This window comes from Mytilus edulis, chromosome 14 (genome assembly GCF_963676685.1).
Source record: "Mytilus edulis chromosome 14, xbMytEdul2.2, whole genome shotgun sequence".
NCBI lineage: Eukaryota > Metazoa > Mollusca > Bivalvia > Mytilida > Mytilidae > Mytilus > Mytilus edulis.
Window position 1 is genome coordinate 2,769,389 of NC_092357.1, and position 14,096 is coordinate 2,783,484.

At 32.8% G+C, this 14,096-nt stretch overlaps 1 long non-coding RNA gene across 1 annotated transcript; it reads right to left on the reverse strand.

Annotated features, from left to right (window-relative positions):
• Window positions 1-5,979: 5,979 nt before the first annotated feature.
• On the reverse strand, window positions 5,980-10,347 carry LOC139502739 (uncharacterized). The gene is made up of 2 exons (XR_011658923.1): window positions 9,789-10,347; window positions 5,980-6,953 (listed from the first exon to the last, which is right to left on the reverse strand). It is a non-coding gene; the product is annotated as an uncharacterized lncRNA (long non-coding RNA).
• Between the last annotated feature and the right edge of the window lie 3,749 nt (window positions 10,348-14,096).

Consider the following 14,096-nt stretch of genomic DNA (forward strand, 5'->3'; position numbering starts at 1 on the left):
TTCAAACGCAGTTATTTTCGAGGATATTTAAAGATACAAATAAAAAAATCCTTTTTATGTTTTTGAATTAGGCTTTTAATTTCCATTCCTAATTATATATCATTGAAGAAAAAATTTATTTTATACATTTAAAGTACATGTAATTCTTTATGCTAGCTAGTCCATGAATAAAATTGCATAAATCACAAAAACACATTCGGGAATAGCAAGAAAGTTTACCAAAAAAGTAGTGGGAACTTTACTGTTTTTTTTATCATATATATTTCTGATAGTTTTCCCCGACCTATTCACCTATTTTCAAATTTGAAAAGGGACCTCTTTCAGCGGCAAGAGCCTGGAACATGTACACATGACAGTTGTAAGTAACAGCTATATAAATATACAAGAGAAGATGTGGTATGATTGCGAATGAGACAACTGTCCACAAGAGACCAAAATTACACAGACATTAACAACTATATGTCACCGTACAGCCGTCAACAATGAGCAAAGCACATACCGCATAGTCAGCTATAAAATGCATTTCAAAGATACTATAATTAGAATAAAAGGTTAACGTACTTACAAAATATGTCATCTTAAAGAATGTGATTTCACAAATAAATTATTTTCAAATTCGCAGTCCAAGTCAACCTAAAATCGGTTACACACATTTTTAATGTTATAAATCCATTCCAACAATATCATTTTAAACACACACTAGCTTGCCTTTTCATTAATTTGAATAATACAAATTCAGCTAAATTTTGTTAATTCCCATCAACAGAGAAATCTCACACTCATCCCAGACGTTAATAATACTCATGCACTTCAATTTTGATAAACAATTTATTGATACGGATGACAACGCTTTAACATACGGTTACATTAGGGTTAAAAAAAATGTGAACTTGTTTTTAATTGAATTCAAAGATAGATTAAACGGTAGCTTTAGGCAGCAACCATTTGATTTTCTGGGGGTGGAAAGGGGGGGGGGGCTATGTTTTTTTTGGAAAAAAAAGTTTGTTTCGAGTTTTGGAAAAAAAATAATTTGTTTTTGACTCTGAGAAAAAAAATGTTTGTTTTACCCTCAGCTGACACTATATGTAATGCTAATATTGAAAGAAAAAAAAATTGTCGCCAAAAAAATGTTTGGAAAAAAAATCCCCCCCCCCCAGAAAATCAAATGGTTGCTGCCTTAATAGTGAAATGAACTATTTTTTTGAAGACTCGCCTAAATGTATGTTGCATAGATGTATTAGATCATGCTGTAAATTATATTTATAAAACCATTTATTTGTAAATGTGTGTATAATATTTCCCTTTTAAATAGTAATTGTTATGAATGATAATATTTTACATGTATGCTGTCTAATTTTTTAAATAGTTATTTGGTTAATATGGTGTCTCGTAAGTCATTTTTGGACAGGATATTTTTGTTTTATAGTGTATGTATATTCTGCACGAATAATTTTTATCGCTATCATTATAAAAAACTAGACCATGTGAACCGTATGAGATCGCACACAAGACAGCTGATTGGATAAATGGGATGAATTGTTACGCCTACATAAAACTGATATCCAATCGAATGCCAGCAGACACCTGTCAGTAAAAACAAATTGTAAGCGTGGATGGTTAGAGATTTATTTGTGTATTCGATATTTGAAAAATAAGTTAGATAGTCACTATTCGTTTTCCCTTTTTTCAGCCGGATTTCAATAACTGTTTTTACACTTTCTTAATTAACAGAAAGGTATTTAAATAGAAGCGCACCACATGTAACAGAGATTTACAAGCATTTAATATAGCGACTTGTGTTTTCCGGAACGTCCTATTTTCAATTATTCACAGACTTTTGCAATAATATTAAACCTTTATTTTTTACCTTCAAAAACTGCTCAAACTTTTATTCTCAGACTAGACAGCATGAAAGACATAAACACTTTTATAAGTCAGTGTACACACGGTGTTTTCCAAACTTGGTAATTTCTTCGCCCAGGGATATGAATTTGACATTAAAAGTCCCTCAAAGCTTTACAATACCCGGTCGTGTCATTTCCGTATATTGTAGATGGAACGAGTGATATACATACACCAGACATACATGTTCCCTTACAGGTAAATTTTACCTTTTTGGAGGACTCCTAAGTGGGGATGCGTTGCATGTGTGCTAATCTAAAAAAAAATCCAATCTTTTATTTTTCTAAACTGCGTTACATGCAAATGCGAAATAATTAGTGTTGTTTGTTCAGTCCAATTTATTTATAAATATTAATTTATTCTTTTGAATAAAAAAAACTACGCATGTAAACTTCAATGAATACAATAGTATTTAATACTAGTAGCCTAAATGTAAAACAATGCAGCAAGATTTGAGGTTGAAGCGGCTCGATCAAAACGTGAATAGATGAGAAATTGTCATCATTCTTCTAATTAATTACAAAGTATTTTGTGAGAACAAATACTTATATTTTAGTGATGATGATTCATTGTTGTTTGCCTCAGTCACCTCCAGTGGCAAATATTTCATTCGTGTTCATAACGAGAACACAAGTTTTAAATATAATAGGAAGCACTTCAAATAGTCGTTCGACAATAAGATTAAAAGTAAACTTGAAATACGGTAACCACTGAATAATGAGAGAAGATTTAATAAGGATAGAAATTTAGCCTTGCAACAGCTCGCTACAGTGGGACCACTAACATCATTGAGGAAGAGTTTTCAATTTGCAGAGAGCGATGGTCCTCTCAATCTACTCTGATGTCGGCCATCTCTATTCATACGTGTAGATACCAACATCACATAACGGTATCTAATTTAGATAAGATCATGACTTTAAAATCGCATTAGTAACGGTGATAATTCTGTTAAACTGTATTGTTTATTATGCTCGAGTTTTTGGTATGACCATGGAAGTATTATATTGACGTCAATATAATACTTCCATGGTATGACTATGCGACCTCTAGATCTCTCCTGGTTGGTCTCGTGAGAATAAGTTCACCTCAACAGCGAGAGGACTTTAGTCCGAATCCCAAACGGGTCTAACAAAGAGTTTTTTTCTTTCTTTCGAACTGTTAGCTTGTGAACTTACACGTTAAAAATCCATCTCAGTGTGTCGGTCTAGTACAAAGCAGGCTTAATTTTCATATTATATTTCCATATTATAGTTTTGGCCTGAATCTACTGATTTATATCACACCTGCTATAATTTTCAACGATCGAAATAAAAAAAAATGGTACGTGAAATATTTCTACGGAACACTTGCATTTTTGTCTAAAAAAAATCACTGCTCCCGTATTATTTAGTCATGTTGCGGTTTAGGCTTTTTATTCTGTATAGGTTTCTTTCTATAACAAAAATCTGTGTGTTGACTCTTAATGTTTTGATTGATATGTGTCGTTGGGTTGATGTCGTATTAATGTATACCTTTAAAATTGTTTTCAAAACCAAATGATTGATTGGGTATAGAAATATTCACATCTCCCGTTCGACAGTATATCTTTGCTAAAATTGGGTGCGGACGTTTGGTTGTTCGGTTGTATAAATAAGCAGCCGCATTTGGTCGAAAAAAAAATAGTCTATGCATGGTGTAGTGAGAGTTTCGCGCTATCTATACGTTAAAAAAAAATTGAATAAATCGTTGAAGGGATATACGAACTTTGATTGAAATTTCTAAAAAACGAAAAAGGTCACCTGAATCTCCAAGTAAGCCAGTCGCATGGTTGTCAACTTGAATTTAACACTTTAGAAGAAACGAAACGGCCAAAATAAGTTTAGTCTTATTATAAATTGTTGCCAACTTTTTCGTCCGTTTTTGCTTTTATGACAACTTTACCAGATATATATATATAAAGATTTGACAGTAATTGTTTCACCAAAACGAGCAGCTCAACTACATGTCGTTGTTTTACGCTTCAACATAAATGCATATGTATGTATACAATGGAGACTGTTTTCTGTTCTACTGCCCTGGTCCTAGATTGGCTGTATACAATCTAACCCCTGACATGGACTACTTTATTAAATGTTTACAAACAAATAAATGCAAAGAGAAAGATTCGGAAAGAAATTCTAAAATTTACGCTAAAAAATAAAATACACAAAAATGGAAACAGTTTTAGACAATTATCATTTGAGAACTATATATAATTAGCATGCATCACTAAATGAAACTGATAAATTGATTGCTCCCTTAATGTCCAGTGGCAAATATATCACGCATATTCATGACGAGATGCGAAATGGATCGACCTGAAGCAAATGATTGATACATCACCAAGACAGTGAGTTCACTGAGGTAAAACGTATGCCGTACTAGAATGCTGTATGGATTTTGCTCATTGTTAAAGGCCGTACAGTGACCTTTGAACGACTTTGACCCCCCCCCCCTTGCAGAGCTATAGAAAAACAGTACATTAAGGGGTGTTACACAGACTCTTTTTCGATGATACACAGACTCTTCTTAATTGTTACACGGACACTTTTTATGAATAGAATCACTCGTGCATGATCAGTGAGTTCATGGGCACTTTAATTTTCAATTAGATTTGAACTTTTTGGTTCACCGACTTATTTCCTGTCTTTTTATTGGATAAAATATTTACATTAGCATCAATATCTATTTTCCGAAACATTTCCAGTAAAATACTATTCATATTAGTACACCAAGGGATTAGACATTTAACTTCAAGGGAGGGGGGGGGGGAGGGTATGGTATAATAAATCAAATTGTCATCACTGTTGGGTTTTTCGTCTGAATATTTTACATTAACTGTGTCAGATGCCTCATTACAGGCTGAACCTTTTATAGGGTGCTCATTATAAAGTTTTAGTTTTTGGTCATTGTTGAAGGGTGTGCAGTGACCTATTATATAGTGACTAACAAGTAAATCACTTGGTCTACATGGTTTAAATGGTTGATAGTCGTCTCACCATATCTCCTTAGGCCAAAATAAAAATTGTTTGTTTCCCCTCCCCACACCCAGGTAAAAAATAAGCCCCCTGGGATGGGAAACAGACATTCTTTTAAATGTGGACTTATTCATGATCTTTTTATTGAAATTCTGAAATAAGAAGATTTTACTAGTCTATAAGTATCACATAAACTTTACATTATCAATAATCCATTAAAATGAAGTCCAGTCAAAATAACCATGCCAGACAGATATAGGACAGATAATTTCATGAATTTCATGAATTTTTGAATTTCACAGTTCTTCCATACCCCAAATTTATGGTTAAACGTTTATAGTAACCATAGAAACAGAGAAAAAGACTAAACATAAAAACCATGAAAATGGTGTCATTGTCAGATGAAATAAGCCATTCAAAAATGTCAAACATGTACAACTTACATTTATTCCATAATTATGCCAAAAGTAGTGATCCTATACACATGATACATGTACAATGTAGCTTATAGCTTATGAGAAACATTGATGACCTTCGGCTATTGTCTGCTCTGAAGTTGGGTTGTTGTCTTTTTTGACACATTCCCCATTTCCAGTGTCAATTTTATTAGGAAGTATAAACTGAGAAACAAACCTAACCATGTTAACATTGTATCAAACTGAAATAACCTTAATCACTTAAATTATCCATGAAGGTCAAGGTCAGGTCAATCCAACCTGATAGACAAGTAGATCTTTCAAGATACTCATATACAATAAAATGTATCCAATTACATATATAAAATATACAGTATAAAAGAGCATTTCATTGATTAAGTAACAGTATATTTTACATGCAGTCATTGAACCATGAAAATGGGGTCAGGTGCAATGTACATATAATGGCAAACTGAAACATCATAACATATTAATTATCTACTAGCATCTGAATACAAGACAAGAAACATCCAGCTCTTTTAGCTTTTAAAATGTAAAGATCTATAAAATAGCTTACATCATCACCCCAAGACTGTAATACAAATTTCTTGTATACAACCAACTTTCATGACTTTTGTGTAAGGCGAGACAAAATAAAATGATACTTTGAAGTACATGTATTGTTTAATATGTTTGACTACTATTATAAAATGCCAGTTTCAGAATGAACAGTAATTTAGAAGATTATTAAAATACATGTAGATACATTCAGACTATTATAACTATACAGCAAGCTGTCATTCGACTCTAACCAACAACCATGCCAGGGCTGTAAACTAAAGCTTGTCTAGGTTGGTAAAAACTTCCATCATCATGCATATATATGACACTAACCAATAGTGATGGACCGTGACAGACCCTCATGGAAAGTAAAGGAGGTTTAACACTCCCTGGTGGTACATGTAGCCAACAATAGCAATGGCAGCATAGAAACTCTTATTATATCCAAATTCTTATTTCAAATGAATAATTATCCAAGGTGAATCAGATGATGTATGATCATGATGCTGCAGTTTAGTATTGACAATGATTGATATTCACTGAAACTTGAAATTTCCATTATTCCAATTTTCTATTCTTAATGATATAACTATCCAAGATAATCATGGAATTAAGATATGATGCACTACTAATATTCCTAGAAAACTTTAAATTCTCTTTATTTCAAATTGTTAATATTACTTATTTCAAATATATATATATATATATATCAAAGGTATGCTCTGTCACCAAGTAATGTAGTACATTGTATTTCCTACATTTTTTCTATGAATTGTAAGTTTGCTATTTGTTCAATTCACAATTCTCTTTTTGTCCAATCAGATCATGATTCATCCCATCAACTGTACATCATGACATAATGATGTTAGCTCTATCAACGTTATTTCCAAACCAATAAGTAACACAAAATTATGAATGAATCCACCATTTCACAATTTATAGCTACAGGTACAAATGAGGTACCATATGAGAGTAACTTAGTGACACTATATATTTCCTATATATACATTGATATACATGATATATGCCGCTTCATAATCTGGCTGGGAATCATGCTCAAACCAATGTGATATCTTATCTACAAAAAAAAACATACATTAAGAATAAAGTATTTATTATATATAAACTTGTATAATTTATCTACCAGGGGCGTAGCTACCCGGAGGCACGACAGCACGTGCATCCACGTCGTTTTCACCAAAAAAAAAAAAAAAAGAAAGAGAGAGAGATGATTTGGTCCATCGGATCGGAGACTGTTGGTGTCTTTTCCGTCTATCCCGGATATTAGTTTGACAACCTAGTTACAAGTGTTGATGAAGCTGTTCATTCAGAAAAAGATCGTAGCTCCGAAGTTGCGTGCACATTGATTCGGCATGCAAAAAAAGAAATGGCAAAATAAAAATTTATAGATTGTCAATTTGAATGTTAAAGGAAACACCTATGTTGTCACTTTTTTTAATTGATGAAATATCATTAAATAACGACATTTGGTTTCAAAATAATTTTTTTTTTTGGAGATTATGACAAAATCGGAAGGTTACTTGTATCTTTTACGAGATTTTTACTTTTGAATTTGTAATACTCAGTCTAAGATATGTAGTTTTTGAGCACATTTTACAGTGTACAGTTCATCAGTTTGGAATGAGATGTACCAAACGGCATTGGAATTATCAGATCCCTTCGATATCGTTGAAAATATGCCGAGGCGATGTGGTTGACAGACTACCGGAGCCAATCACCCTGCAACCACGCCAAAACAGTATTGGAAAGTCTCATTATTTTTTGCGTTCATAGACCATATGATAAGGCAACTGGAGAGTGGAGTCGCGTCAAGTTATCAGAAAATCGCTTCTTTGTGCTGTATCTGCTTCATCGTGTTGTAGGAAATATCACAAACGAACAAATCTCAATATTGAAACATACGAAACTGACCTAGCATGTAATTTTGACGAATTCAATTGGAAGGTCGCTCGATGCCGAACACGTACGCTGGTTTATAACATCTCGCGAGTGCTACCATGCCATGATGGCCCTGAGATCTATCAGTCACGGTACTACGTATGTAATTGAAAACAAATGTACGATCAACAATGAACAACGAAAGTTACATAGCATTACTGCATATTCATCGGGATTTCAGTGTGACTGTTGACAAAGTAATAGAGAAGTTTGTTTCTGCCCAGACCCGAAGAGCAGATTTTGGACAATTTTGAGTAAATTCTGCATCACAAATATGTGTTGTGTATGTATTACTATATTCAGAAGATTTATTAATAGTTTTACATTCATAAATTTTTATCTACATATAGCTCCTCTTTTAACCGTTCTATGACCGAAAACCGAAAAAAAAAAATTCTGCATAATAGGGTCCCAAAATTTTGTTGCCTCGCTCCGCTCGGCGGTAGTTGCTTCCACATCGTTTCGTTCTAGCTACGCACCTGTCTACAAGAAAAACTAGCAATCATAATTTGCTTGACAACAAAGTTTAATGATGTAAAGAAATGAATTTATGACTTATACAATTTAATTGATAAGTCCCTTATGAGAAGAAGAATAAAACCCTTTTTTGAGGTTCTGTTTCTAAAACAAAATGTTCTCTCTTTCTACATCAATGTTTTCTTAGGTGTATACTTCATTGAAGGGTTACTGTCTAATAGAGGCTATAGCATTGTATAGCACTATACTTGTTGTGATCAATTTATAATACTTTTTTTATTTTAAAATAGAATTTGTTGAATATTACTACCAACGTGACATGGTGACAAAGCAAATAGTATTTATAAGATTCTTCTTCTTCTTTATAATCCATCAACATACTGATGATAACGTGTCCGGCACTTATTTACAGTAACTATGCCGCGCATGCGTGGGATCTAATTTTTTTTAGTCATGACAGTCATGACAGTGAATAATAATTAATATACAAAAGATAAAAATAAAAATTTCAACATAATTTCTTTTTCTTGTTATAACATATATTTAAGTTCTACAAAATTTAGAGCATAACAAATCATTTATAACAAAATAATGAATCATACCCGGTAAAATCTTAAATTTCTTATCACAAAAGATGAAAAGTGTTAAAAATTGTTGTTAAGGACGCAATGTCGTCTCATCATTTGGAATCAGGCATGTCAGGGCACAATATCAATATACTCTTTTTTTTGCCCCGGACAATTTTGAGGTTATTGCATATATATAAACCCAAGCCTTGAACATGTTGAAGGTATTCATAACACATATGTGACAAATTATAATTATTGTACATCACCCACCAGTGGCTATATAAATAGGTATATCATCGTCGTAACTAGTCTGAGATTACTCTGACGTCCAAACGGCTGTTTTGCCAGACAAGCTTGTCTCGGACTACATCGTAACATGTGAAGATTGGTTGGTTATTGGTTAATAAAAAAAAAGTGACAAATATTTCATGCAAATTTAGGACGTGACAGTTATCAATACATTAACATACAATATATAGGATTACTCGATCAGGGGTTTAGGTCTTGTAACTGTTGTATAGGCCATCCCGCACAACCATACCATTGTGAATACCCCACATGTCAATGCATGTGAGGCAATAAACAGGGGTGGATCCCGCCATTTTTAAAAGGAGGTTTAAACCATACTAGTTTATATGTAACTTTTTAAATCATGCATTGATCTTCCAAAAAACATGAAAAAGGGGGGGGGGGGGTCCAATCACAGGAACAATTTTTTAACAAGCCCAAATTCTTACTTTGCCTTTGAACAGACTACTATCCAAGAGTGTGGAGTATTGGAACGTCGATTCATACCTGTATGCACAAATTCAACAAATGTGAACATTTTTCCTTCAAATTATTGGGTGATGATCCATGATCAATGATTATTCTGATAGACATGTATTAAAATATTCATTTCTACTCACCAATTGCAATTTCCAGCTCAGCTTATATTGTACTATAGTTTCCTTCTACCATGTCAACGATTTTATGTAAAATAAGTTAGCTATTAGAAGCGCTGACACTGCCGACACACATGCGACATGAATGCAACAAAAATAAAGAGGGTACGGTAACGTTAAATCGTTTACGGGCGAAGAATTATTTTCCGTTTTTAATTAAACTTGTCAGATTTGATTAATTATCGTCGAAAAATGTCCCTAATGGATAGTCATTCAAATTAAACCAGCTTTATTATGCTGTATGCATGTAATATATATGTAACCTGGTCTTTAAATGTACTTTAAGTACAGTGTCTGACGTATTTATAAACATTTTCTTGATTATTTATCCTATTTCAAATATAAATTTGAATGAATTTATAAGCCTTTTTCTGCTATAATATTCAAACTTTATTTTTTAACGAAGGCTTCTGGTATGTAGTTTTTTTTACAAAAGGCTCTCGAATTATAGACACATTAAAAAATAAAGATGGAAAGTCAAACGCATGAGTCTGGCAAAAATAAAGTTAACGGACAATGTCATGACAATAAACAGAAAACGATAAAAGACAGAGTTATATCTATATATATTTTTTCCCTGCCTCAAATTTACTCAAATGCAATTTATATAGGTAACATAAAAGATAAATGATAATGCATTCATTTACAATATTTAAAAATAGTTACATCTTAAATTTAATTTAACATATTAAGATCACGTTTTCAAGTGTTCACGGCCGACATCCGTTATTATTAAATAAGGGTGTAAAAATGAATGACAAATTCTTCACCACGTACGGCAGTCTGTAATTGCATATAAAACGTATTGCAATCACTTGTAAACCATTAAATACAAAGGTTCAAGTGCTTATATTCAATAATCAAATATTATTTCGGCAATCTGTTGATTTTTTTTAGTCAATTCGCGGCGATTTGTGCAGCAGTATGACTTTGAGCTACTTTTATTATTTATATAATTATAAAACAGTGTTAAATAATTAAATAGGAAGAAGTTAGAATTAAAATTGAATATTTGTTTTATTTAAATAACATGATTAAGGGGACGTGGTAGACTTTCAGTTAAAAAAATCGTCTTCTTTCACAGTTTTATTTTATTCTTGAAAGGGGAGCAACCCCTGATAAATAATGGGAAAGTTTCACTCGTTTTGTGTCCAAATTATTAAAATCTGAACACGACTGGACACGGTCTGACAACATCTTGACGTCAGTTTGTATCCATGGTCTGTTTTGGTCTGACACGGTCTTAACGGATCTAAACAGCTCGCTAGAAGATACAGTCTTAAATATCTTGACATGCCTTAACGGGACTAATTTACCTAATGAGACTATCGATCCGAATGGAGACTGAACGATCTGACAAATCTTGACGTTTTCCTCTAGCGGTAAATCCAGTCAATTAAGATACGATCAGACCAAAATGACCGTTTCAGACTGAAATCGTGCTACTAGTGGTATATACATCAAATATTCACTCCGACAAGGTAAAGACTGTATATACATCAACTATTGAGTCTGGCAAGGTAAAGACTGTTAATATATCAACTATTGAGTCTGACAAAGTATTAAAAGACTGTATATACATCAACTATTGACTTCGACAAGGTAAAGACTGTATATACATCAACTATTGAGTCTGACAAAGTAAAGACTGTATATATCAACTATTGAGTCTGACAAAGTAAAAACTGTATAACAATCAACTATTGACTCCGACAAGGTAAAGACTGTATATACATCAATCATTGAGTCTGACAAAGTAAAGACTGTAAATACATCAACTATTGACTCCGACAAGGTAAAGACTATATATGCATCAACTATTGAGTCTGACAAAGTAAAGACTGCATATATATCAAGTATTGAGTCTGACAAAGTAAAGACTGTATTTACATCAACTATTGAGTCTGACAAAGTAAAGACTGTATATACATCAACTATTGAATCTGACAATGTAAAGACTGTATTTACATCAACTATTGAGTCTGACAAAGTAAAGACTGTATACACATCAACTATTGAGTCTGACAAAGTAAAGACTGTATATACATCAACTATTGACTCCGACAAGGCAAAGACTGTATTTACATCAACTATATAGTCTGACAAAGTAAAGACTGTATACACATCAACTATTGAATCTGACAAAGTAAAGACTGTATTTACATCAACTATTGAGGCTGACAAAGTAAAGACTGTATAAACATCAACTATTGAGTCTGACAAAGTAAAGACTGTATATACATCAACTATTGAGTCTGACAAGGTAAAACGACTGTATATACATCAACTATCGAGTCTGACAAAGTTAAGACTGTATACACATCAACTATTGAGTCTGACAAAGTAAAGACTGTATATCCATCAACTATTGAGTCTGACAAGGTAAAGACTGTATATACATCAACTATTGAGTCTGACAAAGTAAAGACTGTATACACATCGACTATTGAGTCTGACAAGGTAAATACTGTACACACATAAACTATTGAGTCTGACAAGGTATAGACTGTATACACATCAACCATAGAGTCTGACATAGTAAAGACTGTATATATATATCAACTATTGAGTCTGACAAGGTAAAGACTATATATACATCAACTATTGAGTCTGACAAAGTAAAGACTGTATATATATCAACTATTGAGTCTGACAAGATAAAGACTATATATACATCAACTATTGAGTCTGACAAAGTAAAGACTGTATATACATCAACTATTGACTCCGACAAGGTAAAGACTGTATATACATCAACTATTGAGTCTGACAAAGTAAAGACTGTATACACATCAACTATTGAGTCTGACAAAGTAAAGACTGTATATACATCAACTATTGACTCCGACAAGGTAAAGACTGTATATACATCAACTATTGAGTCTGACAAAGTAAAGACTGTATATACATCAACTATTGATTCCGACAAGGTAAAGACTGTATATACATCAACTATTGAGTCTGACAAGGTAAAGACTGTATATACATCAACTATTGAGTCTGACAAAGTAAAGACTGTATATACATCAACTATTGACTCCGACAAGATAAAGACTGTATATACATCAACTATTTAGTCTGACAAAGTAAAGACTGTGTATATATCAACTATCGAGTCTGACAAAGAAAAGACTGTATATACATCAACTATTGACTCCGACAAGGTAAAGACTGTATATACATCAACCATTGACTCTGACAAAGTAAAGACTGTATATACATCAACTATTGACTCCGACAAGGTAAAGACTGTATATACATCAACTATTGAGTGTGACAAAGTAAAGACTGTATATATATCAACTATTGAGTCTGACAAAGTAAAGACTGTATTTACATCAACTATATAGTCTGACAAAGTAAAGACTGTATATACATCAACTATTGAATCTGACAATGTAAAGACTGTATTTACATCAACTATTGAGTCTGACAAAGTAAAGATTGTATACACATCAACTATTGAGTCTGACAAAGTAAAGACTGTATATACATCAACTATTGAGTCTGACAAGGTAAAACGACTGTATATACATCAACTATTGAGTCTGACAAAGTTAAGACTGTATACACATCAACTATTGAGTCTGACAAAGTAAAGACTGTATATCCATCAACTATAGAGTCTGACAGGGTAAAGAATGTATATACATCAACTATTGAGTCTGACAAAGTAAAGACTGTATACACATCGACTATTGAGTCTGACAAGGTAAATACTGTACACACATAAACTATTGAGTCTGACAAGGTATAGACTGTATACACATCAACCATAGAGTCTGACATAGTAAAGACTGTATATATATATCAACTATTGAGTCTGACAAGGTAAAGACTATATATACATCAACTATTGAGTCTGACAAAGTAAAGACTGTATATATATCAACTATTGAGTCTGACAAGATCAAGACTATATATACATCAACTATTGAGTGTGACAAAGTAAAGACTGTATATACATCAACTATTGACTCCGACAAGGTAAAGACTGTATATGCATCAATTATTGAGTCTGACAAAGTAAAGACTAAAATTGAGAAAGGAAATGGTGAATATGTCAAAGCGACAACCACCCGACCATAGAGCAAACAACAGCCGAAGGCAACCAATGGGTCTTCAATGTAGCGAGAATTCCCGCACCCGTAGGTGTCCTTCAGCTGGCCCCTAAAATATGCATAATAGTACAGTGATAATGGACGTCATACTAAACTCCGAATTATACACAAGAAACTAAAACTTAAAATCATACAAGACTAACAAAGGCCA